This window comes from Anomalospiza imberbis, unplaced genomic scaffold (genome assembly GCF_031753505.1).
Source record: "Anomalospiza imberbis isolate Cuckoo-Finch-1a 21T00152 unplaced genomic scaffold, ASM3175350v1 scaffold_230, whole genome shotgun sequence".
NCBI lineage: Eukaryota > Metazoa > Chordata > Aves > Passeriformes > Viduidae > Anomalospiza > Anomalospiza imberbis.
In genome coordinates this window covers 72,715-92,675 of record NW_027099861.1, presented here as the reverse complement: position 1 = coordinate 92,675, position 19,961 = coordinate 72,715, and positions in this window count along the sequence as shown.

The following is a 19,961-nucleotide window of genomic DNA, read 5'->3' as shown; positions in this document are numbered from 1 at the left end:
GTTTCTGGATCATCAGCCCTTGTTCTTGTAGGCGACTTCAACCTGCTGGACATCTGCTGGGAACTCAATACAGCTGAAAAGAGGCAGTCTAGGAAATTTTTAGAGTTTGTGGAGGACAATTTTTTGTCGTAGCTGGTGAGTGAGCCCACCAGGAAAGGGACTATGTTAGATCTGTTTTTTGTAAATAGAGATGGGCTGGTGGGAGATGTGGTGGTTGGAGTTCACTGAGGGCACAGTGATCATGAAGTTATAGAATTCTCAATATTTTGGGAAGTCAGGAGGAACACTAATAAGACTTTTACATTTGACTTCGGAGGGCAGACTTTGGCCTACTTAGGAGACTTATTCAGAGAGTTCCTTGGGAAGCAGCCCTTAAAAACAAAGGAGTTCAGGAAAGGTGGGAAGCTTCAAAACAGAGATCTTGAGGGCTCAGGAACAGACTTTCCCTGTGTGCTGAAAGACGAGTCGACGAGACAAACCTCCAGTCTGGATGGGCAAGGAGGTTTTGAAGGAACTTAGGAATAAAAAGAGGATGTATCATCTTTGGAAGGAGGGTCAGGTCTCTCAGGAAGTATTTAAGGGGCTTGCTAGGGCATGAAGGGAAGAAATTAGGGAGACCAAAGCTCAGTTTGAACTTAAAATGACAGCTTCAGTTAAGGCTAATAAAAATGTTTTTACAAATATATCAATCATAAAAGGAAAGGGTAAGACCAACCATTGTTCTTTATTAGATGTGGAAGTGAATTTAATAACTGCAGATGAGGAGAAGGCAGAGGTGCTTAATGCCTTCTTTGTCCCAGTTTTTAATGAGAAGACAATTTGCCTTCAGGACAACTGTCCTCCTGGGCTGGTAGATGGTGCCAGGGAGCAGAGTGGGCCACTGTTATCCAGGAGGAGGCAGTCGGAGACCTGCTGAGCTGCTTGGATGTTCATAAATCCATGGGACCAGATGGGATCCACCCCAGGGTGATGAGGGAGCTGGCAGATGAGCTTGTCAAGCTGCTCTCCATCATTTACCAGCAGCCCTGGCTCACTGGTGAGGTCCCAGATGACTGGAAGCTGCCCAATGTGACGCCCATTCACACCAAGGGTGGGAAGGAGGATCCTGGTAATCACAGGCCAGTCAGCCTGAGCTCAGTACCCGGTAAGGTCATGGAACAGTTCACACTGAGTGCCATCACACAGCACTTCCAGGATGGCCAGGGTGTCAGACCCAGCCAGCAGGGGTTTAGCAGGGCTAGGTCGTGTTTGACCAGCCTGGTCTCATTCTATGACCAGGTGACCCTCCTGGTGGATGCAGGAAAGGCTGTGGATGTGTCTATTTGGACTCCAGCAAGGCCTTTGGCACTGTCTCCCACAGCACACTCCTGGAAAAGCTGCAGCCCACGGCTGGGACAGGAGCCCTCTGTGCTGGGTTCAGAACTGGCTGGATGGCCGGCCCAGAGAGTGGTGGTGAGCGGTGCTGCATCCAGCTGGGGACAGTCACCAGTGCTGTCCCTCAGGGCTCTGTGCTGGCCCAGCTCTGTTCAATACTTTTATTGACCACATGGATGAGGGGATTGAGGGTTTCATTAGTAAATCTGCAGATGACACTGAGCTGGGAGCGTGTGTCCATCTTTTGGAAGGCAGGAGGGCTCTGCAGGAACACATGGAACAGCCGGATAGTTGGTAGAGTTCAGTAAGTTTAAATTTAATCAGTCCAAGTGCCAAGTCCTGCATTTTGGCCACAATAACCCCCTGCACAGCTCTAGGCTGGGGACGGTGTGGCTGGACAGTGCCCAGGCAGAAAGGGACCTGGGGGCACTGGTCGACAGCAGGCTGGACACGAGCCAGCAGTGTGCCCAGGTGGCCAAGAAGGCCAATGGCTCCTGGCCTGGATCAGGAATGGTGTGGCCAGCAGGAGCAGGGAGGTCATTCTTCCCCTGTATGTGGTACTGGTGACTGGTGTAGCTGGCATTCCTCCCCTGCACTGGCACCGTTCCTTGAGTGTTTTGTCCAGTTCTGGCCTCCCCAATTTGAGAAGGACATGGATGGGCTGGAGCATGTCCAGAGAAGGGCAACAAGGCTGGTGAGGGTCTTGGAACACAAGTCCTGTGAGGAACGACTGAAGGAGTTGTGGTTGTTTCGCTTAGAGAAGACTCAGAGGTGACCTTATCGCTCTCTACAACTTCCTGAAAGGTGGTTGCAGTCAGGTGGGGTCGGTCTCTTTCTCCTCACAACAACTGACAGAACTAGAGGACACAGTCTTAAGCTGTACCAAGGGGTATTTAGGTCGGATATTAGGAAAAAAGTTTTTTTATGGAAAGGGTGATAAATTCCTGGAACTGTCTGTCCAGGGACTCGGTGGAGTCACCATCATGGGATGTGTTTAAAAAAAGACTGGATGTGGCACTCAGTGCCATGGTTTAGCTGAGGTGGTGTTAGGGCATGGGTTGGACTCGATGATCTTGAAGGTCTCTTCCAACCCAGCAATTCTGTGATTGTGTGACATCACAGACCAGGTTGTGACATCATATAGCTGGCTGTGACATCCCTGGTTTATTATGTGACATCACAGAGCAGGCTGTGACATCACAGGATGCCTGTATGACATCACAGAGCAGAGCGAGCTGTGAGGTCAAAGAGTGTGCTGTGACATTATAGGGTGGCTGTGTTCCATCACTGAAGGTGTTGTGACATCACAGGGTGGGTCTGTGAGCCCACAGAGGTGCTGTGTGACATGTTAAGTGAGTTCTGCCATCACAGAGCAGGCTGTGACATCACAGAGCAGGCTGTGACATCACAGAGGAGGTTGTGGTGTCACAAAGTCGGCTGTGACATTACCGGCTGGCTGTGTGACATCACAGAACGGGCTGTGAGGCCACAGAGAAGACTTTGCCATCATAGAAAAGGGCTCTGTGACATCACAGAGCAGCTGTGTGATGTCACAGAGAAGGCTGAGACAATACAGAGTGGGTTGTGACATCACAGAGCTGACTGAGAAATCACAGAGCAGGCTGTGACATCACAGCGAGGCTGCATAACATCACAAAGGTGGCTGTGACATCATAGAGCTGGCTGTGACATCACAGGGTGTCTGTGACATCACAGGCTGGGCTGTGACATCTCAGGGACGATTTTGTGACATCACAGAGCAGACTGGGACCTCAAAGAGCAGGCTGTGACATCACAGGGGCTGTGTGACCTCCCCTTCTCTAAATCTTATTTTTCTCTATTTCTGTGTCTTCTTGCAAATTTTGATTAACTTTAAATTGAACAGGCTTAGAGTTTGTGAAGTTGAATGGGCCAAGTTAATGCTTTGAGAAGTGTTTTGTGTGAATTGAATGTCATATTAAACCTTCTGCCAAAGTTTCTCTGATCTACTAAAGTTCCCAGTAAAGGCTGTTTTGTTGTTCGGAGCTCCAGAAAAACTCATTTTGGTATTTCTCCAGTGCATCCAACTCAGAGGACACAAACAATCATAATTCCTCTTAAATGTCTCCTTGAGAGAGTTGTTTGGGTCTTGTGTGTCCTGCTTGGCACAGCCCAGGCAGGGCTTTCACAGCCACATTCCACACTCCATTTCCCAGCTGGAGCCGCTGGTGCCTCTGAGTTCTGCTGCCCCAGCCCCAGGGGCGCTCTCCTTGTCTGCCCATTCCCCCACGGTCTCTGGGCAGGGATGGCCTCAGCGGGGGCTGCTGACATCCTCAGCAACTTGGAGGCTGCTGCTGAATTTTACTGCTCCAGAGGCTTCTTCAGCCTTCAGCTCTTCAGTTCAGGAATTCAGTGTCCCAGGGCTCATAAATGTTCAGAACATCTTAACAAGCCAAGCCTCTGGGAATAATGTAAGCATTCAAATCTTTTGTGGTTAATTAGCCCAATTACAGAAGCCTCTTCAAAGTGAATACACTATCTTTAAAAAGACAGTGAGAAAAATTTTTTTAGGTCCTGTTGGGGTTTTTTTTCTGTTAATTCATTGATATGTGCAATCTCCAATTGACACTGAATTCAAGTGCCTCCTTATGCAGTTGGAACAGATATGAAAATCAAGACCCTTCATGGCTGACAATCAATCAGACTCTGTCCCTACCCCACCCCACCATCTCCCCCATCCAAGCCCTGGCACTCAGAGCAGCCTTGTGCAAATCTGAGCTCCCTCCAGCCCAGGCTGCACCTGCAGGTTTCAGCTCCTTGGCTCCAACTCCCACCTGCTTTCCTTGGACAAGGAGCTGCCCGAGACACAGAGGGATGTTCATTTCTTGTCAGCCAACAAAGCCAAGGGAAAGCACAGCTCCATCAGACGCAAAAGTCATTCTTCTCTCTGGCTCTGCCCAGCCCCTGATCCCCACAGCCTGTCCTGTTTCTTTCATCCCTGCATTGCCAGGGACTTTCTGGGACAAGGGAGCTCTGCTCTGGGGATGGAGGGAGGTCCAAGTGCAGCCACTGGAGCAGGAACCACAACTCATCAGGTTTGTGTCCTTTGCGGGTCAGGAACTGGTGAGACTCAGAGGCACAGGAAGGTTTCTCTTCATGGCCAACATAAAATGTGAACATGATAAAATTTATAAAACATCAGAACCCTTCCCTCAGCTCCTTGTGACATCCCAGCCACATCTGACAGGTCTGCTGTCCACAAGGGATTGCCATAGAGGAAGGATTTTGACAAAGACATAAGAGGTGATATAAAATATAAAAATACAACTAATGTGCTGACTAAGAAGTTATTTAAACTTATGAAAGATTGAGCAACTCCTGAAGTTCATAGCATGAAACCACTGAAGGGAGACAAATTGGAATGACCAGAGAACAGCTGCAGGAGGAAATCTGGGAGCAACAGGAAGGACATAAATCCAGCTGCTCCAAATGAAGAGATGTCCTTAGACATGGCCATTTAACCAGGAGAGCTGGAAACACCTGAAGGGAGAGGGCAATGAAATATTAGACAGAATGTTGATGGCAAAAGGAGGGGGGAAAATCTGTATTTCTTCTCCTGCCATCACTAGAAGAATCTAGTAGATCCAGGAAATTCCTGTTCCTGCAGGGAATACTTTGCCATTTCTTTGCCATCAAATGACACAGATAATAAAGATTTGCTTGTATATTATGAAAATACCAGATATTAAAACTTTTGCCCCTTTCCAGGCAGACATTAATGCGTGGAAAGACTCTAAAACTCAAAGACAAAGTGAGTTATAACATAGGTATTTTTTCAGCTGGGCACATGCAGGCAACTTCTGCAAAGGCATGAGCATCTAATCACTCTCAGCATTCTTTTTTATCCTCTAAAATGTTACATATACATTAGGTTTTGCAATACAACTATGCATATTCATTTCCTGGCTCCACCTTGTCCTGCTTCATATGCTAATCAGCTTATCAGTCCCTTGTGCCTTCTCCTTCATACTTGTCTCTGGTGGTTGTCTTGGGGGTTGTAGGGGGATGAAGTAAGTGGTCATCATCAAAGCTGTCCTTCTCACCTCATCTTCATGCGCAAGCTTACGGATCCTGTGGTCACAGTCCAAACCATGAGGTTGGTCTAATCAGGTTTGGGGCTCTGAGGAGCCTTGTTATCTTGGTAGCCTTGTAACTTTGTCCTGTTTTGATGAACGTCGTCCTTCCCTTATCACACATCCTTGTATTCTTTCATATTGCTCTCGCAGGTGCACCCTGTCTTCCCATGACAGGCAGTTAGCACAGTAAAATGCAGCAAATATTAAACAATACATATGTCATGTAAATATATATTTGTAATCAATACTCTTCTAATTCCTAACCCCGTGTCTCACCATCAGCTGTGTGCCCACGACCAGGCAGTGCCACTTGTGCCCTGAGGTGCCGAGCTGGGATTGGATCTCTCAGAGAGGAGCTGAGGGAGAGCAGAGCACCTTGCAAGCTGCAGGTCCCTGCCAGCCCCGCAGGGCTCCTGTGCCATCAACATCTGCTCTGCTCCAGCCTGAAACAGGGCCCAGCATGGTGCCGGGACCATCAGAGAGCTGAGGTGTGTGCTGGAATTCAATGCCCTCCCCATGGCACAGCAGCCCTGCATTTCCCTGCTCCAGCCTTGGTCTCCAGCACAGCCATGGAGGCTCTTTGGGCTCCTGAGTGTTCCTGCTGTGTCCATGCCCCCAAGGGCACAGAGCAGCCTCCTCTCTCGGGCACTTGCCTGTTTTCCATGCCTTGCACAGGCGCTGGCCCTGCCCCACAAGGCCTGGGCTGAGTCCTGCCCTGCACGCTCAGCCAGGCTGGGATGGACACTGATGGTTTCTGTGCCAGGCTCTCTGAGCCCAGCCCAGCTCCCTGCAAGCTCTGCCAGCTGCCCTGAGCTCTGTGCAGCACCAAGGGCCTCTCCCCAGCACAGCCCAGCCGGCTCTGGCCCCACAGCTCTGCTCAGCCCAGGCTGCTCTGGCCACTGGCCCCACGGCCTCAGCCCCTGGCCAGGGCACAGCAGCAGCTGCAGCTCAGCCAGGACTCAGCCCCAGCCATGGGGGAAGGGGCTTGGCCAAGGCCAAAGGAGGCTCCCTGGCTGCCCTGCTCCCCTCGGGCTGAGGTGCTGAGAGCTCTGCAGCCCCTGCTGCCATCCCATCTGCCCAGGCCAGCACAAGAGCCCCGGCCTTGGGGCCCTCCAGAGCTGCTCCTGCTCCAGGCCCAGGGCCCATCCCAGAGCTGGGGCAGCCACAAAGCTGTGCCCATTGCTGGTCATTGCTGCTCTGATGGGGATGGATCCTCAGCCACTTGGAGGCTGCTGATGAATTTTACTACTCCACAGGCCCCTTCTTCCTTGAGCTCTTCCGTTCAGGAATTCCATGAGAAAATCTCATAAATATGAGATTTTCAAAAAATTAGATTTTGTTCAAAACACCCAAGACAAGAAAAGCCCTTGGTAATAATTCAAGTCCTCAATTCTTCTCTGGTTAATTAGACAGATTTCAGTAGTGTATTCAAAGTGAATATGCTATATTGGAAACAGTGCTGAGAGATTTTTTTTTCTCTTTATGGATTGATATCAGCAATGTCCAATTGATGTTGACCCCCAGCACCTCCTAATGCAGTCTGAATAGATGTGAAAATCAAGACCCTTCATGGCTGACAATCAATAACACTTTGTCCCCACCCCCTCCCCACCATTTCCCTCATCCAACCCCTGGCACTCAGAGCAGCTGAGGAATGGAGTCACACCCAGGGGTGTCCCCAGGGCTCAGGACTGGGGCCAGGTCAGTGAAATCTCTTGATTGCTGATCTGGATGAGGCTATCGAGGGCACCCTCAGGCAGTTCCCAGGTGAGCCCGAGCTGGGTGGGAGTGTGGCTGTGAAGGAGGGCAGGAAGCTCTGCAGAGGGATCTGCACAGGCTGGAGCCATGGGCCCAGGACAATTGGATGAGGTCCTGCCCTGGGCTCACAACCACCCCAAATCCCTGGCCATGCCCTGCCCCTGATCCCCACAGCCTGTCCTGTTTCCTTCATCCCTGCATTGCCAGGGACTTTCTGGGACAAGGGAGCTCTGCTCTGGGGATGGAGGGAGGTCCAAGTGCCACCACTGGACTGGGAACCACAACTCATCAGGTTTGTGTCCTTTGAGGGTCAGGAACTGGTGAGACTCAGAGGCACAGAAAGTTTCTCTTCATGGCCAACAGACCACGGTTGAACAGGACACAATTTAATAACAATTGCACTCTTCCCTGAGCTATGTGCAACGTCCCAGCAGTGTCTGATGAGTCCACCATCCACAAGTGATTTCCATACTAGAATTGATATTAGACAAATGTGGTTCTGTGATAGAAATAAACACAATTAAGTTCCTGTATCAGGACGCTAATCCTGGAGTGGGGGCAAAACCGCTCAAACAATTCCTGATTTGCAAAGCTGTCAGTGGAGGTTGGAGAAGGGAGGTCAGGCTGCTTTTGGTGTTGAGGAAATGCTGAAACCAGCCTGACTCATTCCATCTCCTCCTGGCCTGGCTGATCTCCCCTATTTCCCCTTCCACCCATTGGCTTCTGTCTCCCACCAGGCCCCTGGTGAAGAGCCTGGCTCTGTGTTCTCCATCCCCTCCTCGCTGGCACTGCCAGGCTGGGATGAAGAGCCCCTCAGCCTTCCCTGCTCGGGGCTGGACAAGCCCAGCTCCCTCAGCCTCTGCTCACAGCCCAAGGGCTCCAGCCCCACATTGGAGGCCCTTCCCTAACCCTGCTCCAGCTGCCAGACATCTCTCCTGCCCTGGGGAACCAAACCCAGGCCACAGGGACCTGGATAATCCACGTCCTTGATGTCCTGGTCACACAGCCCTGGCCCCTTTTCCCCATGTCAGGCTCTTGGGTGGATCCTGTGGAACATCCTTTGGTGGGGGCTGTGGCTCCAGGTGGACGAGGGGGATACCGGGGGACAGGGACCCCACTGGGCATGAACAGCATTGGACTTGTTGGGAGAAACTGTGAGGGGGAGCTGGGGCAGAGTGACCAACCCAGTGACCTCACACAGCCCTCCTGGGATGTCACACAGCCCCTCTGTGATGTCACAGCCTGCTCTGTGATGTCACAGAGATGGCCTATGATGTCATAGCTTCTTGATGACCTCATATAAACCACTCTATGATGTCATGGACCATTCTGTCATAGATCACTCATGTGATGTCATAGCCCACTCTGTGACCTCATGTTACCAGATGATAAATTGTCTCCACCAGGTGAGCTGACACCTGGAGCTTGTTCTCCAAAACCCCAGGCCTATGGAAACCACACAATGCCCATTGTTTCAGAAGGGGAACTGGAAGTTCACCAGCCTCAGTGTCCTGCCAGCTCAGCCAGGCCCCCTGGAACATTGGGGTCCATGACCACCAGGGACCACCAGAGAGACCCCCAGGACAGAAGAGAGCATGGGTAAAGGGAAGGGGAAATATGTTAATGATTTTGAGGAAATGATTATCAGATATGTGTTTAGTCCAGGACAATCAATGAACATGTGTGCAAAATACAGAATATGAACAGAAACTGTCCTGTACTCAGCATGCTCGGCTTTGGGAGGAGCTATCCCCCGTGCATCTGGCTGAATAAAGAATGCTGCTTCTTAATGCTGCATTGGTGTGAAGGAGTTTTCTGTTTTACCGAATTTTTGGTAACACTCCACTGCCAAGGAAAGCTCTGTCTCCTGCTGCTCACACACAGAGAAGGGCTGGTGGCAGATGTGGGGGTCATTGGCTGCCTGGGGCACAGTGACCATAAAATAATCAAGTTTTCAATGATCTGTGAAAGAAGGAGGGGCAGCAACAAAACTTCCACACTGGAATTAGGAAGGGCAGACTTTGGCCTATTTAGGATGCTGATTTGGGGAGTACTGAATCAGGTACTGATTTTTTAATGGGAAACAGCCCTTAAAAACAAAGGGGTCCAGGGTGGATGGACACATTTCAAGATAGTAATCTTAAAGGGGGAAGGAGCAGCCTGTCCCAGTGTGGCCAAAGATGAGCTGGTGAGGAAAATGACTGCCCTGGCTGCCCGTGGAGCTTTTGTGGGAAAAAAGAGTGTGCATTAACTTTGGACAAATGGTCAGGCAACTTAGCAAGTATTTGAGGATGTTGTCAGGTCATGCAGTAAAAAAAAAAAAAAAAGAAAGAGATGTAATCTGAATTAGAGATTAACCGGGCCACTTCTGTGAAAAATAATAAAAATGTGTCTATGAATAAATTAATGGCAAAATGTGGAATAAGGTGAACCCCTACTCTTTATTGGATGCAGTGGAGAATATAGGAACTAAAGATAAGGAAAAGTCCAAGCTATTTAACTCCTTGTTTGTATCAATTTTCAATATTAGGGCAGGATGTCATCAGGACAAGAGTTCTCCTGAGCTGGCAGATGGGGTCAGAATGCAGAACAGGCCTCTGGAATCCAGGAGGAAGCAGCTGGTGACCTGCTGGGCCACTCAGATACTCACAGGTGTATGGGATCAGATAGGATCCATCCTAGGGGGAAGAGGGAGCTGGTGGATGAGCTCCCCAAGCTGCTCTCCATCATTTACCATCAGTCCTGGCTCACCAGGGAGGTCCCAGAGCCCTGGAGGTGCCAGTGTGAGCCCATTCCCTACAAGGGCTGGGAGGAGGATCTGGGGAACTCCAGGCCTGTCAGCCTGACCTCGGTGCCTGGCAAGGTTCTGGAACAGATCACCCTGAGTGCCATCACAGGGCACCCACAGGATGGCTGAGGGGTCAGAGCCAGCCAGCCTGGATATCAATATCTGCAGGGATGATCTGCATGACGGGATTGAGTCCAGCATCAGCAAATTTGCAGATGACATAGAGCTGGGTGTGAGTGTGGATGTGCTGGAGGATAGGAGGGCTCTGCACAGGGACCTGGACAGGCTGGATCCAGGGCCCAAATCCAGCAAGGTGAGGTTTAACAAGTCCAAGTGCCGGGTCCTGCCCCTTAGCCACAACAACCCCTGCAGTGCTACAGGCTGGGGACAGAGTGGCTGGACAGCAGCCAGGCAGAAAGGGACCTGCAGGGACTGATGGACAGCAGGCTGGACATGAGCCAGCAGTGTGCCCAGGTGGCCAAGAAGGCCAATGGCTCCTGGCCTGGATCAGGAATGGTGTGGCCAGCAGGACCAGGGCTTCTGTGCCAGCCCTGATCTGCCCCCAGCTCTGTACACAGACATTGCTGCTGCAGCTCCAGAGGAGGGAACAAAAGGAGGATCTCTGGTGAAAACTTTCCTGGGAGATCCTTTAGTTCATTTAAAGCCACTGAGAGCACAGCTCCTCATTGACACCGTCTGGGGCCGCAGCAAAGGTAGAGAGAAACAAAATGAGAAATGGCACAAGGAATGGCCTTTGTGGACAATCTTAAAAAACTAAAACACGGGAAAAACCCCACAACCAAACCAACAGGAACAATCAAAGATGACTTTTCTTACAAATGATTTGCAGAAGCTGGCCAGCAATTTTGTCAGTGCTACCCAGAGTGCTTTTGTCACAGGAAACTCAGACTTTTTGTCACAGGCATCATGATTAGCAGATCTTGAAATGCTCTCATGTCCCTGAGCACTAAGTCACGGAGAATTAAAGCCACACAGGCCACATCTGCAGTGCTCAAACACAGCCCTGTTGCTGCTGCTGCTGCTGCTGAACTAGGATCAGCTGACAGAGGCCATCACAGAAATTGCCTCTGGAGTGTCAAATACAATGAAAAATTCCACCAGGAGAAAGAGAAACCAGAACTTCTCGACACACTTCATTGTTTCTTCCAAGCAGCAGCAGAAAATGAAGATGCCCAGAGATATTCCCTGCTGCTTCTGATCCCAGTGGAGTCCAGCCTGCTGCCCAGTCCCAGTGGGAACCTGAGCCCAGCCCAGGGGGCTCCCGCAGTGTCGGGAGCTCAGCGCACGTGGAGCCAGGCCCAGAGCCCCGGGCATGGCGCAGATGGAATGTCCTGCGGCCCAAACCTCCTGCTCCTGCCTCACAGCGCCCAGCGTTCTCCCCCTCCTGCTCCTCTCCCAGTACGGCACACATTCCAGCTCGGAGGAGGCTTCCCCAGAGAGGGCTCCGGCTCCTGTTTCAGCCTCAGTGTCCCTGCAGAGAAGCATGGCATCTTTCAGGCACTTCCACAAGCTCCGGGTTCCCATTTCATGGGGAATCTAGGATGAAAATGGCCTTGTTAGGAAGGACAAAAGCGGAGGGAGTGGACTGAAAATTATTAGGAAAAAAATGACCATTCTTACAGAAAAAGATCACCACGTCATTGCCTGCATTTCTCCTTTTCAGATTCTTTCAGTCATCTCCTGAGAGGTCCAGCTTGGTCTGGTGCTTGTCATTAATTGATTGAACTCTTGAATTTTATCAGTGCATGAGATGTAGAAGCATCTAAAGTGAACACAGAAACGAACTCCCCTGTCAGCCCATTTTCATCTTCTACATCACTTTCAAGATGCCCATGGGGATGTTGGAATGATTATCCCACAGCTCTCCATTTCTGGCTGCAGGCTCTGCAGATTCTTTCTCTGCATTCAGTCAGGCTTGCATTCCCTGATAATTTCCGGTAGCCCGTCATGGATTCTTACGGTATCACAGTAACAATGAAAACCTCACTGATGGCACAACTGCCCAGCCCACAAGGAAAAAAAAGAACAAGCTGTCAAGTTTTTCTAATATTAGTCCTGCTTTGCTGTAAGAGTTGTGCTGCACTCACGGTGTGGAAAGCCAAGAGAAGCTGCAGCTGGTGGCACATCTTGTGACAGGAGCTGCACCTCGTTCTCCAGGAAAGGTTCTTGGAAAGAGCAAACAGGACTGTGGAGAAGATTCTGGGAAAACTGAATGAGCTTTTAGGAAATGAAATGAAAATGGAAAGAAACAATCCAAGATGTTTTCCTCTGTTTATTTTTATGCTCCCCTTTTCCATCTTGCACTGCTTCTCCATCCCATTAATCCAACTGGATCTCACCTCTAAGATCCATGACATGGCAAGTTTGAGACACTGTAAAATACCATGAGCTACACACAGTTTGCCTTCCCCTGGTTTTCTTGGAAAGCAGTGCTGGAGACTAAGTGCAGTGCTTGGGTCAGGCACAAATTCTGCATTCAGGGAATGTGCTCCGATAGTGTTTGACCCTCAGCAGGGACAATGCACAGCAGCGACCAAGAGGATTTCTGTGCCGCTGTGCAGGAGTCCAGACTCTGGATCTGGGCAGAACAGGGCAAAGTTCCCGTGTTTGGACAGGCTCAGGGGCTGCCCCCGGGGAGCGGGGGGCTGGGTGCAGGGGCAAGCGGGCAACGGACAAACGGACACGGGGACAAACGGCCCCGGAGCTTCAGTTGCAGCAGCAGCAGCAGCAGCAGCAGCAGCAGCGGCAGCAGCGGCGGCAGCAGCCAAAGCAGCGAAAGCAGCGATTTTGTTGATTCCCTCTTGATTCTCCTCTCCCCGTCCCGCTGTCCCGCACGGTCTCCCGCTCTCCCTTTCCCGCTGTCCCCTCCTCTCCCAGTCTCTCTCTCTCCCCATTCCCGGCCGGGCCATGCCCCCGGCCCGCCCCCGGCTCCGGGCGGGGCTGCCCCATCCCCGCCCCCGGCCGTCCCGCCGGGGTCTCGCCTCCGCCCGGCTCTGGCCGTGCTGGCGGTGGCGCTTCTGGGCGGGCATCGGTGCCTGGGGCTGGGGCGGCATCGACTCGCTCTGGCTCCGCCTGGCCCGAGCCTGGCCCCGGCCCCGGCTCCTCCCGGGCCCCGCGGAGGACACACGCGGCGCGGCCGCTGCCGCCGCCTCCGCTGAGGCTTCCCCGGCCCGAGCTCCGCCGCTCGGCAGCGCGGCCGCCGCCCCCGAGCCGCCGCTGTCCCGTTGCCGGGAGCGAACGCCTGGGGAGGGCCGGCCCGGGGCGGTCGGGGGGCGCTCGGGGGCCGCTCCTGGCCCCGGGCCGAGCGCTGACAGCCGCGTCCCGCCCGCAGGGAAGGCGCAGCAGGGCCTGCAGGAGCGGTACCGGCTGGGTTCGCTGCTGGGCAGCGGCGGCTTCGGCAGCGTCTTCGCGGCCACGCGGCGCTCGGACGGCGCCCCGGTGAGCGGCGGGGCCGGCGGTGGGCGGAGGAGGAGGAGGAGGAGGAGGAGGAGGAGGAGGGGGAGGAGGGGGTGGAGGAGGAGGAGGGATAGAAGGAAAAGGAGAAGGGGGAGGAGGAGGAGGAGGAGGAGGAGGATGGGGCTGGGGCAGGGCAGGGCAGGGCAGGGCAGGTGGCATGCTCAGCCCGCTGCTGCTCTTGGCTTGCAGGTGGCCATCAAAAGGGTGCCAAGGAACCGCGTCCGGCACTGGGGCGAGCTGGTGAGTGAGCGGGGCCAGCGGCAGAAGCTGGGCCGTGCCGGGCGGGGATGAGCCGAGGCCCGGCAGGGTGGGAGCCACCAGGACACCTCGAGGGAGAGCGGGCGTGGGGCCAGCGCAGGGCACAGAGCATCCCGTGCTGGGTGAGGAGTTCCTGACCCCCAGCATGGCATCAGCCCCACTGACGGAATTGCGTTCCTCCTGCAGCCCGACGGCACCAGCGCACCCCTGGAGATCGTGCTGCTGGAGAAGGTGTCCACTGGCTTCCCCGGTGTCGTCCAGCTGCTGGAGTGGCTTGAGCTCCCCAAATACATCTTGATCGTGCTGGAACGCCCGAAGCGGTCTCAGGATCTGCACCATTTCATTCGGGCACGGGGGTTCCTGTCCGAGGAGGTGGCGCGGGATCTGTTCCGCCAGGTGCTGGAGGCCGTGCAGCACTGCACCAGCTGTGGGGTCCTGCACAGGGACATCAAACCAGGGAACATCCTGGTGGACCTGGCCACCAGGCAGGCCAAATTGATCGACTTTGGCTGTGGCACCTACCTGCAAGACACAGCCTACACTCGCTTTGCAGGTGAGCCCACGCAGGGGTGTGCTCTCGGTCCTGGCATCTCATGGCCCAACATCTCACAGCCCAAGCTGGGTGTGGCAGCGGGGATTCTCCCTTTTGCTGCCCTTCATGGCACTGAGATTTCAGCTGAGTTGCGTTTGAGCCGGGCTGGGTGGGGAGCCAGCTTCCAGCCCTGCTGGCAGCCTTTGCCCACCACTCTGGGCAGGACTGAGGCTGGGGCTGGGGCAGCCAGCCTGACAAAAACACGGGTGGGTGGGGGTAGCAGAGAGGGGGGCCGTAAGCTGTGTCCCAGCCGGTTTGGTGTGCAGGTGACAAAGGGCTTGGACTGCTCCACTCAGCTGGTTTGTTTTGGATTCATGATGTTTTTTGGGCAGTGCAGGCAGGGAGGATGAAGGCATGGTTTTCCCAAGCACTGGGTGGGTTTTTCCTCCTCATGGTTGGGCCTTGCCAGGATTTCTGCTGCCCTCTTCCAACCCCAGTGGCTTCTTTTCCAACCCCGAGTCTGTACACAAGTCCCAGGTGCTGGCGAGAGGGCAGCGGTCACCCCGTGTGCCACTGGGGCAGCCCCCACACGCCCAAGGATGCTGGGGCCAGGCTCTGGGAGCAGCAGCATCCCCCTGATGAACCCCATCTGTATTCCACAGGAACACCGTCATACAGCCCCCCGGAATGGATCCACTTTGGATTTTACTATGGCAAGCCAGCTACCATCTGGTCCCTGGGCATCCTGCTGCACCAGATGGTCTGCGGGGAGCACCCTTTCAGGAGGGGCCGAAACATCAGCTGGGACCATCAGCTCTCGCTGCCACAACGGCTCTCTCAAGGTGGATCCTCATCTCTGGCCACGGGGGCAATGCCAGTGCTGGGAGACAGCAGCAGCTCGTGAGCATCCCGCTCTGGCAGCTGCTGAGGAGGTGGCACATGTCCTGCTCTCCTGCTCTCCTCCAAAACAGGGAATTGATGGGGAAGTTTAGGCCCAGCTCTGAGCACATCCAGCATGGCCTGGGCACGGGAATAGTGGGGCAAAGCCAAAAGGAGCCTTCTCCAGCTGACCGGCGGGTTCTGGTTTCTCTGCCCAGAGTGCCAAGATGTGATCAGGCGGTGTTTATCCATGCTGCACTCGGACAGGCCCTCGTTAGAAGAGCTGTTCTGTGATCCCTGGCTGCAGGATATTCATCGGCCCTAGAAGAAGGGAGAGAGCCACAGGCACACTTTGATGCAAGGCCCTGGTAAGTTGCAGCTCCACACATGCCTTGGCAATCAGAAGCAAAGGAACCCAGACATTTTGTCCTGCCTGTGTCACTGCCCAGGGGTCATCAGATGGGAACATGCAGCCCTTGTGCTGGAGCTAAGCTGCTCTGCCCAGCACTGGTGGCCACCATCTGAGCTGGTTTTGCTTGTCCTGGTTCCCTGACAGCTCTGGGCCCTGGGCAGAACCCTGACAGCCTGGGCTCACCCCCAGGGAAGGAGAAGGAGCCCCTGGAGGAGCTGTACCAGGTGGGGCTGCTGCTGCTGGGGACAGCGAGGACGACATCAAGGATGACAACCTCTTCCTCCACCTGGCCACCAGCAGCTGAGGATGATGGACTTCGATTCTGGCACCTTCTCCAAAGCCAGGCTCCACAGGAAATTTGCAGGTGAGTCCACACGCAGGGGAATGCTCCCAGATTTGGGCATTGCACAGCCTGGCCAGGAACCAAAGGTTCCCCCTTTGCTGGGGCGGATGCAGCTGATCCTTCAGTCGGCTGCCAGGCTGCTTTTGGCAGGGCTGGGGGGATGGGCTGGGGTGGTGATGAAATGGGAGTGGGCTCCTGGCCCTGCCAACAGCCCCCAGCACCCACCGTGCCCCGGGCTGGGGCTGGGGCAGCCAGCCCGACACAAACAAACCCCCATGGTGGGAGCAGAGGTGGGACTCCAGAACCTGTGCAGGGGCTGCTTTGCTTTGCAGGCAAGGAAGGGCTTGGGCTGCTCCACAGCCCCTGTTTGCTTTGGGGTCACCGTTATTTTGGGGGGCAGTGCAGGGGGGAAGGGAGAAAGCCTGGGCTTCCCTCACCTGTGGGTGGGTTTTTCCCTGGCATGCAGGGGTTGGGCCTTCCTCAAGTCCCTGACAGTAATATGATTTTTGACCTTTTTTCTTGTTCCCCTTTTTGTCTGTAATCTATTTTCAATAATTTGTTGTGTGTTTTTCTAGAGGAAGCATTCTAGCTGGGGTCCAGTCTGGATCAGGAAGTGCTTGGGAGAAGCTGTGGTGTGGATGGGCCGTGCCCTTGGAGAAGGCTGAGGACATGGTTTGGGACCAGCTTTTCTTCCAGCGGGGGATGGCGTCAGGTGGGTCCCGTCTGCTTGGCATGGTGGGATCAGAGCTTTGGGGAGATGGCAGCGAGCACAGGAGCATCCTGCTCTGGGCAGCTGCTGAGGGCTGGATGTGCCGTGGCCGGCTGCAGGCTGGGCACATGTCCTGCCCTCCTGCTCTGCTCCCAAAGGCAGCAGGGATGGGCAGCTCTGGGCACAGCTCTGGGCACAGCCAGCATGGCCTGGGCACCGCGGGTGGCTGGGACAAGGGGACAGGAGCCTTCAGCTGACGGGCGCTTTCTGGTTTCTCTCCTTGCAGCCGGGCTCTGTGGGTGCTGAGGCTGCTCTGGGCTCTGCCAGGGCTCTGCTGGAGCTCAGCACCGGGCCGCAATCAGCCAAAGAAGAAATGGGGTGACCTGCAGCACAGACCTGCTGGAGCATTTCAGCAACACAGCTCAAGTGTGCAGAGTGTACACCTCCCAGGGAAAACATGCCACCACCCCAAAATAAACTTGTTCAATAGCTTCTGAAATGAAATCAATCTGGGATGATCCCAAATGACATTTTGCAGCTTGCTCAAGCTGTAGCTCAGCCCTTCTCTGAACAGTTCTGTCCCTCACCTGCCTTGTACTTCCCAACTGCTCCCTCTTTTCCCCCAGTGAGTTCCCAGCCCATGGCAGTCTCCATCACATTGTTGCCTTTCTTGGTGCCCCTCACCACGAGGAAGGCTGAGCCCCAGGCTTAGGGACTCATCCTGTCATGGGCTGAGGAGCAGCAATGTCTCAGAGGTCCAGTGGGATTTTAGTGTCATTCAGAGCTGCTCTCCAGCCCTCAGCTCTCCTCACTGCTGAGTTCCCACTCCCTTGTCCTCATCCTTGCAGCAGGAGGAGCTCTGTGAATCCCCTTGAGCCTCCCCACTCTTCCCAGCCCACGCACCCACCTCAGTTAGGCTGAAGCTGCAGCTTCTCTGTCTCCTCTGGCACACCAGTCCAGTCCCCTGTGCGGGGAGCCCCAGCCCCAGAGCACAGCACTCAGCAGTGCACTCCGGGCTGGAGCAGCTGCCCTGCAGCCCTGGCTTGGCTGTTTGTGGCAAGGGAATGCTCCCTGTTTGCAGCTGTCCCTGCAGGATGGCCCCAGGGCAGAGCCCAGCCGGGCTCCCACTGCAGTCCCTGGAGCTTGGGGCAGACAGTGGTCCCAGAGCTGAGGTTCACGGGGAGCACCCAGAGCTGTGGCTTGCAGTCAGTGTTGGCAAATGTAGTTTTCTCATCTCCTGCAGCCTGTGGGGAAAGCCACCTGTGCTGCCAGGCCTGTGTGCGCCAGGCCTGTGTGTGCCAGGGGCTCTTGGATGTCTCTGTACCCATGGACAGAAGGCTCTGTGTGTGCCAGGGGCTCTTGGATGTCTCTGTATCCATGGACAGAAGGCTCTGTGTGTGCCAGGGGCTCTTGGATGTCTCTGAACCCATGGACAGAAGGCTCTGTGTGTGCCAGGGGCTCTTGGATGTCTCTGTATCCATGGACAGAAGGCTCTGTGTGTGCCAGGGGCTCTTGGATGTCTCTGTGCCCATAGGTATGGAATAGCATGGGCCCTGAAAGTGTCAGTCCTGTTGCTTGCACGCTCCTTCCTTTGTATACAAAGCGCATCCATGCACACCCCCATGTACAGATACATAAAAAAGTCAGGGAGGCACAGAGATTTCCCCCAGGGCTCTAACTCGGGCATAACTCACCTTTTAGCCGGTGGCCAGGGGATTTTTTTTTCCCAGCTCTGTGTGAGAAGGTGTCCAGGAGCTGAAGGAGCAGCATTTAGAAGCAGTTTCAGGATTTCTAGGCAGGAAGTGGAGCGTACCACATAACTCGCCGTATTCATCAGGATGTGCTGCTGGTTCTTTGGGAATATGGCCCAATGGAGACACGAGCCTTGGAAAAATCCCAGCGCTCTGTGGGTTTGTGCAAAGGGGGAGCAGCAGAAACACTTTGTGTCTGCTCTGGGGACACAAGGCCCAAGGAGCTGCGGTGGCAGAGGGTGACCTGGGCTGGTGGCAGGTGAAGTCCTGGTTCATGACATCCCAGAGTGGCACAGGACAAAGCTCCAAGCCCTCCCAACCCCACTGATGAAGTCTTTGTGATGCTGCACATCCTATAGGAAAAGCTGCTGTCACACAATGCACTGGGATTTGTAAGTTTCATTTTCAATACTTTAGGTCCAAGTTTCAAACTGCAATATTTTTGTACTCAAGACACAGTCGTGCACAATCCATCTCTCATCCTCCTATTGCTTCAACTCCAATTAAAAAAAAAAAATCTTAATATTGGAAACAAAACCCAAAGTCTTTAAAATGGATGCTGAGGTCAGTCCATAAGATGGATCCAGGCATGAGAACATGCACAAATTAAATGAGTTCTCCTTTTAAAAAGATCAGTTATCTCTTAATCCAAAGTTAAAGAAGATTTCACTACACATTTGTTTCTTTTTTTTCTCTTTCATATTTTTCTCAGGTTTTTTTCTTTTTTCTTTTTCTTTTTATGAAGATAACACGTCCGGAAAAAGAAATGTTCAGCAAAATGAGATATGTTTCTGATAAATAATGAAAATATTTACTCCTCCGTTTACTTTTCTCTGGATACCCTGATGTAAAAAATCTAGCAGATGTGAGCAGAGGTGTCAAGTGTTTGCTTTGGACTAAGCTGGAGTTCAGCACTGCTGACATCCTGCTCCAGCCAAGAGTTGCAGAATTCTTTTGCACACCTCGAGCCATGTGTTTGCAGGCACAGCACCTGCAGAGCTGACACACCAGTGCACGTGAATAACTCTGTTACTCCCTCACAGAATTTGGGCTCTGCCCCAGAACGAGGTGCTCCAGCCCTTGGCTCCTGGTTCCCGTGGGGAGCAGCTCCCTTCCCTCTGGCTGAGCTGCTCAGGCAGAGCCCGGCAGCTCCTGGCCCTGCAGGGCTGAGGCTTTTCCCCGTGGCTGGGCACAGACTGATGGAGCAGCACTGCTGGACACGGGGGCACACAGAGGGACCAGCAGCAGCTGCCTTTGGCCACCTGAGGCTCCAAGGCCCAAACTCTGAGCAGACAGGGCTGGAAGAGACTCGCAGGCTCCCTGCTGGCTCTGCTGCCCCACTTGTGCCCACCTGGGAGCCCCCAGGGCCAGCAGGGACTTGAGATGGCAGCCCTGGGCTCCTGGAGGTTGTGCAAGGAACGGAGCTGGGGACTCCCTGTCCATGGGGAGCTTCCAGATGGAAAAGGCTGCTGTGCCCAGGCAGCTCCAAGGGCAGAGAAAGGAGGGTCTTGACCCCTGGATCTGTGCCAGTCCCACAGTCCTGGGCAGCAGCCACCGAGCCCTGG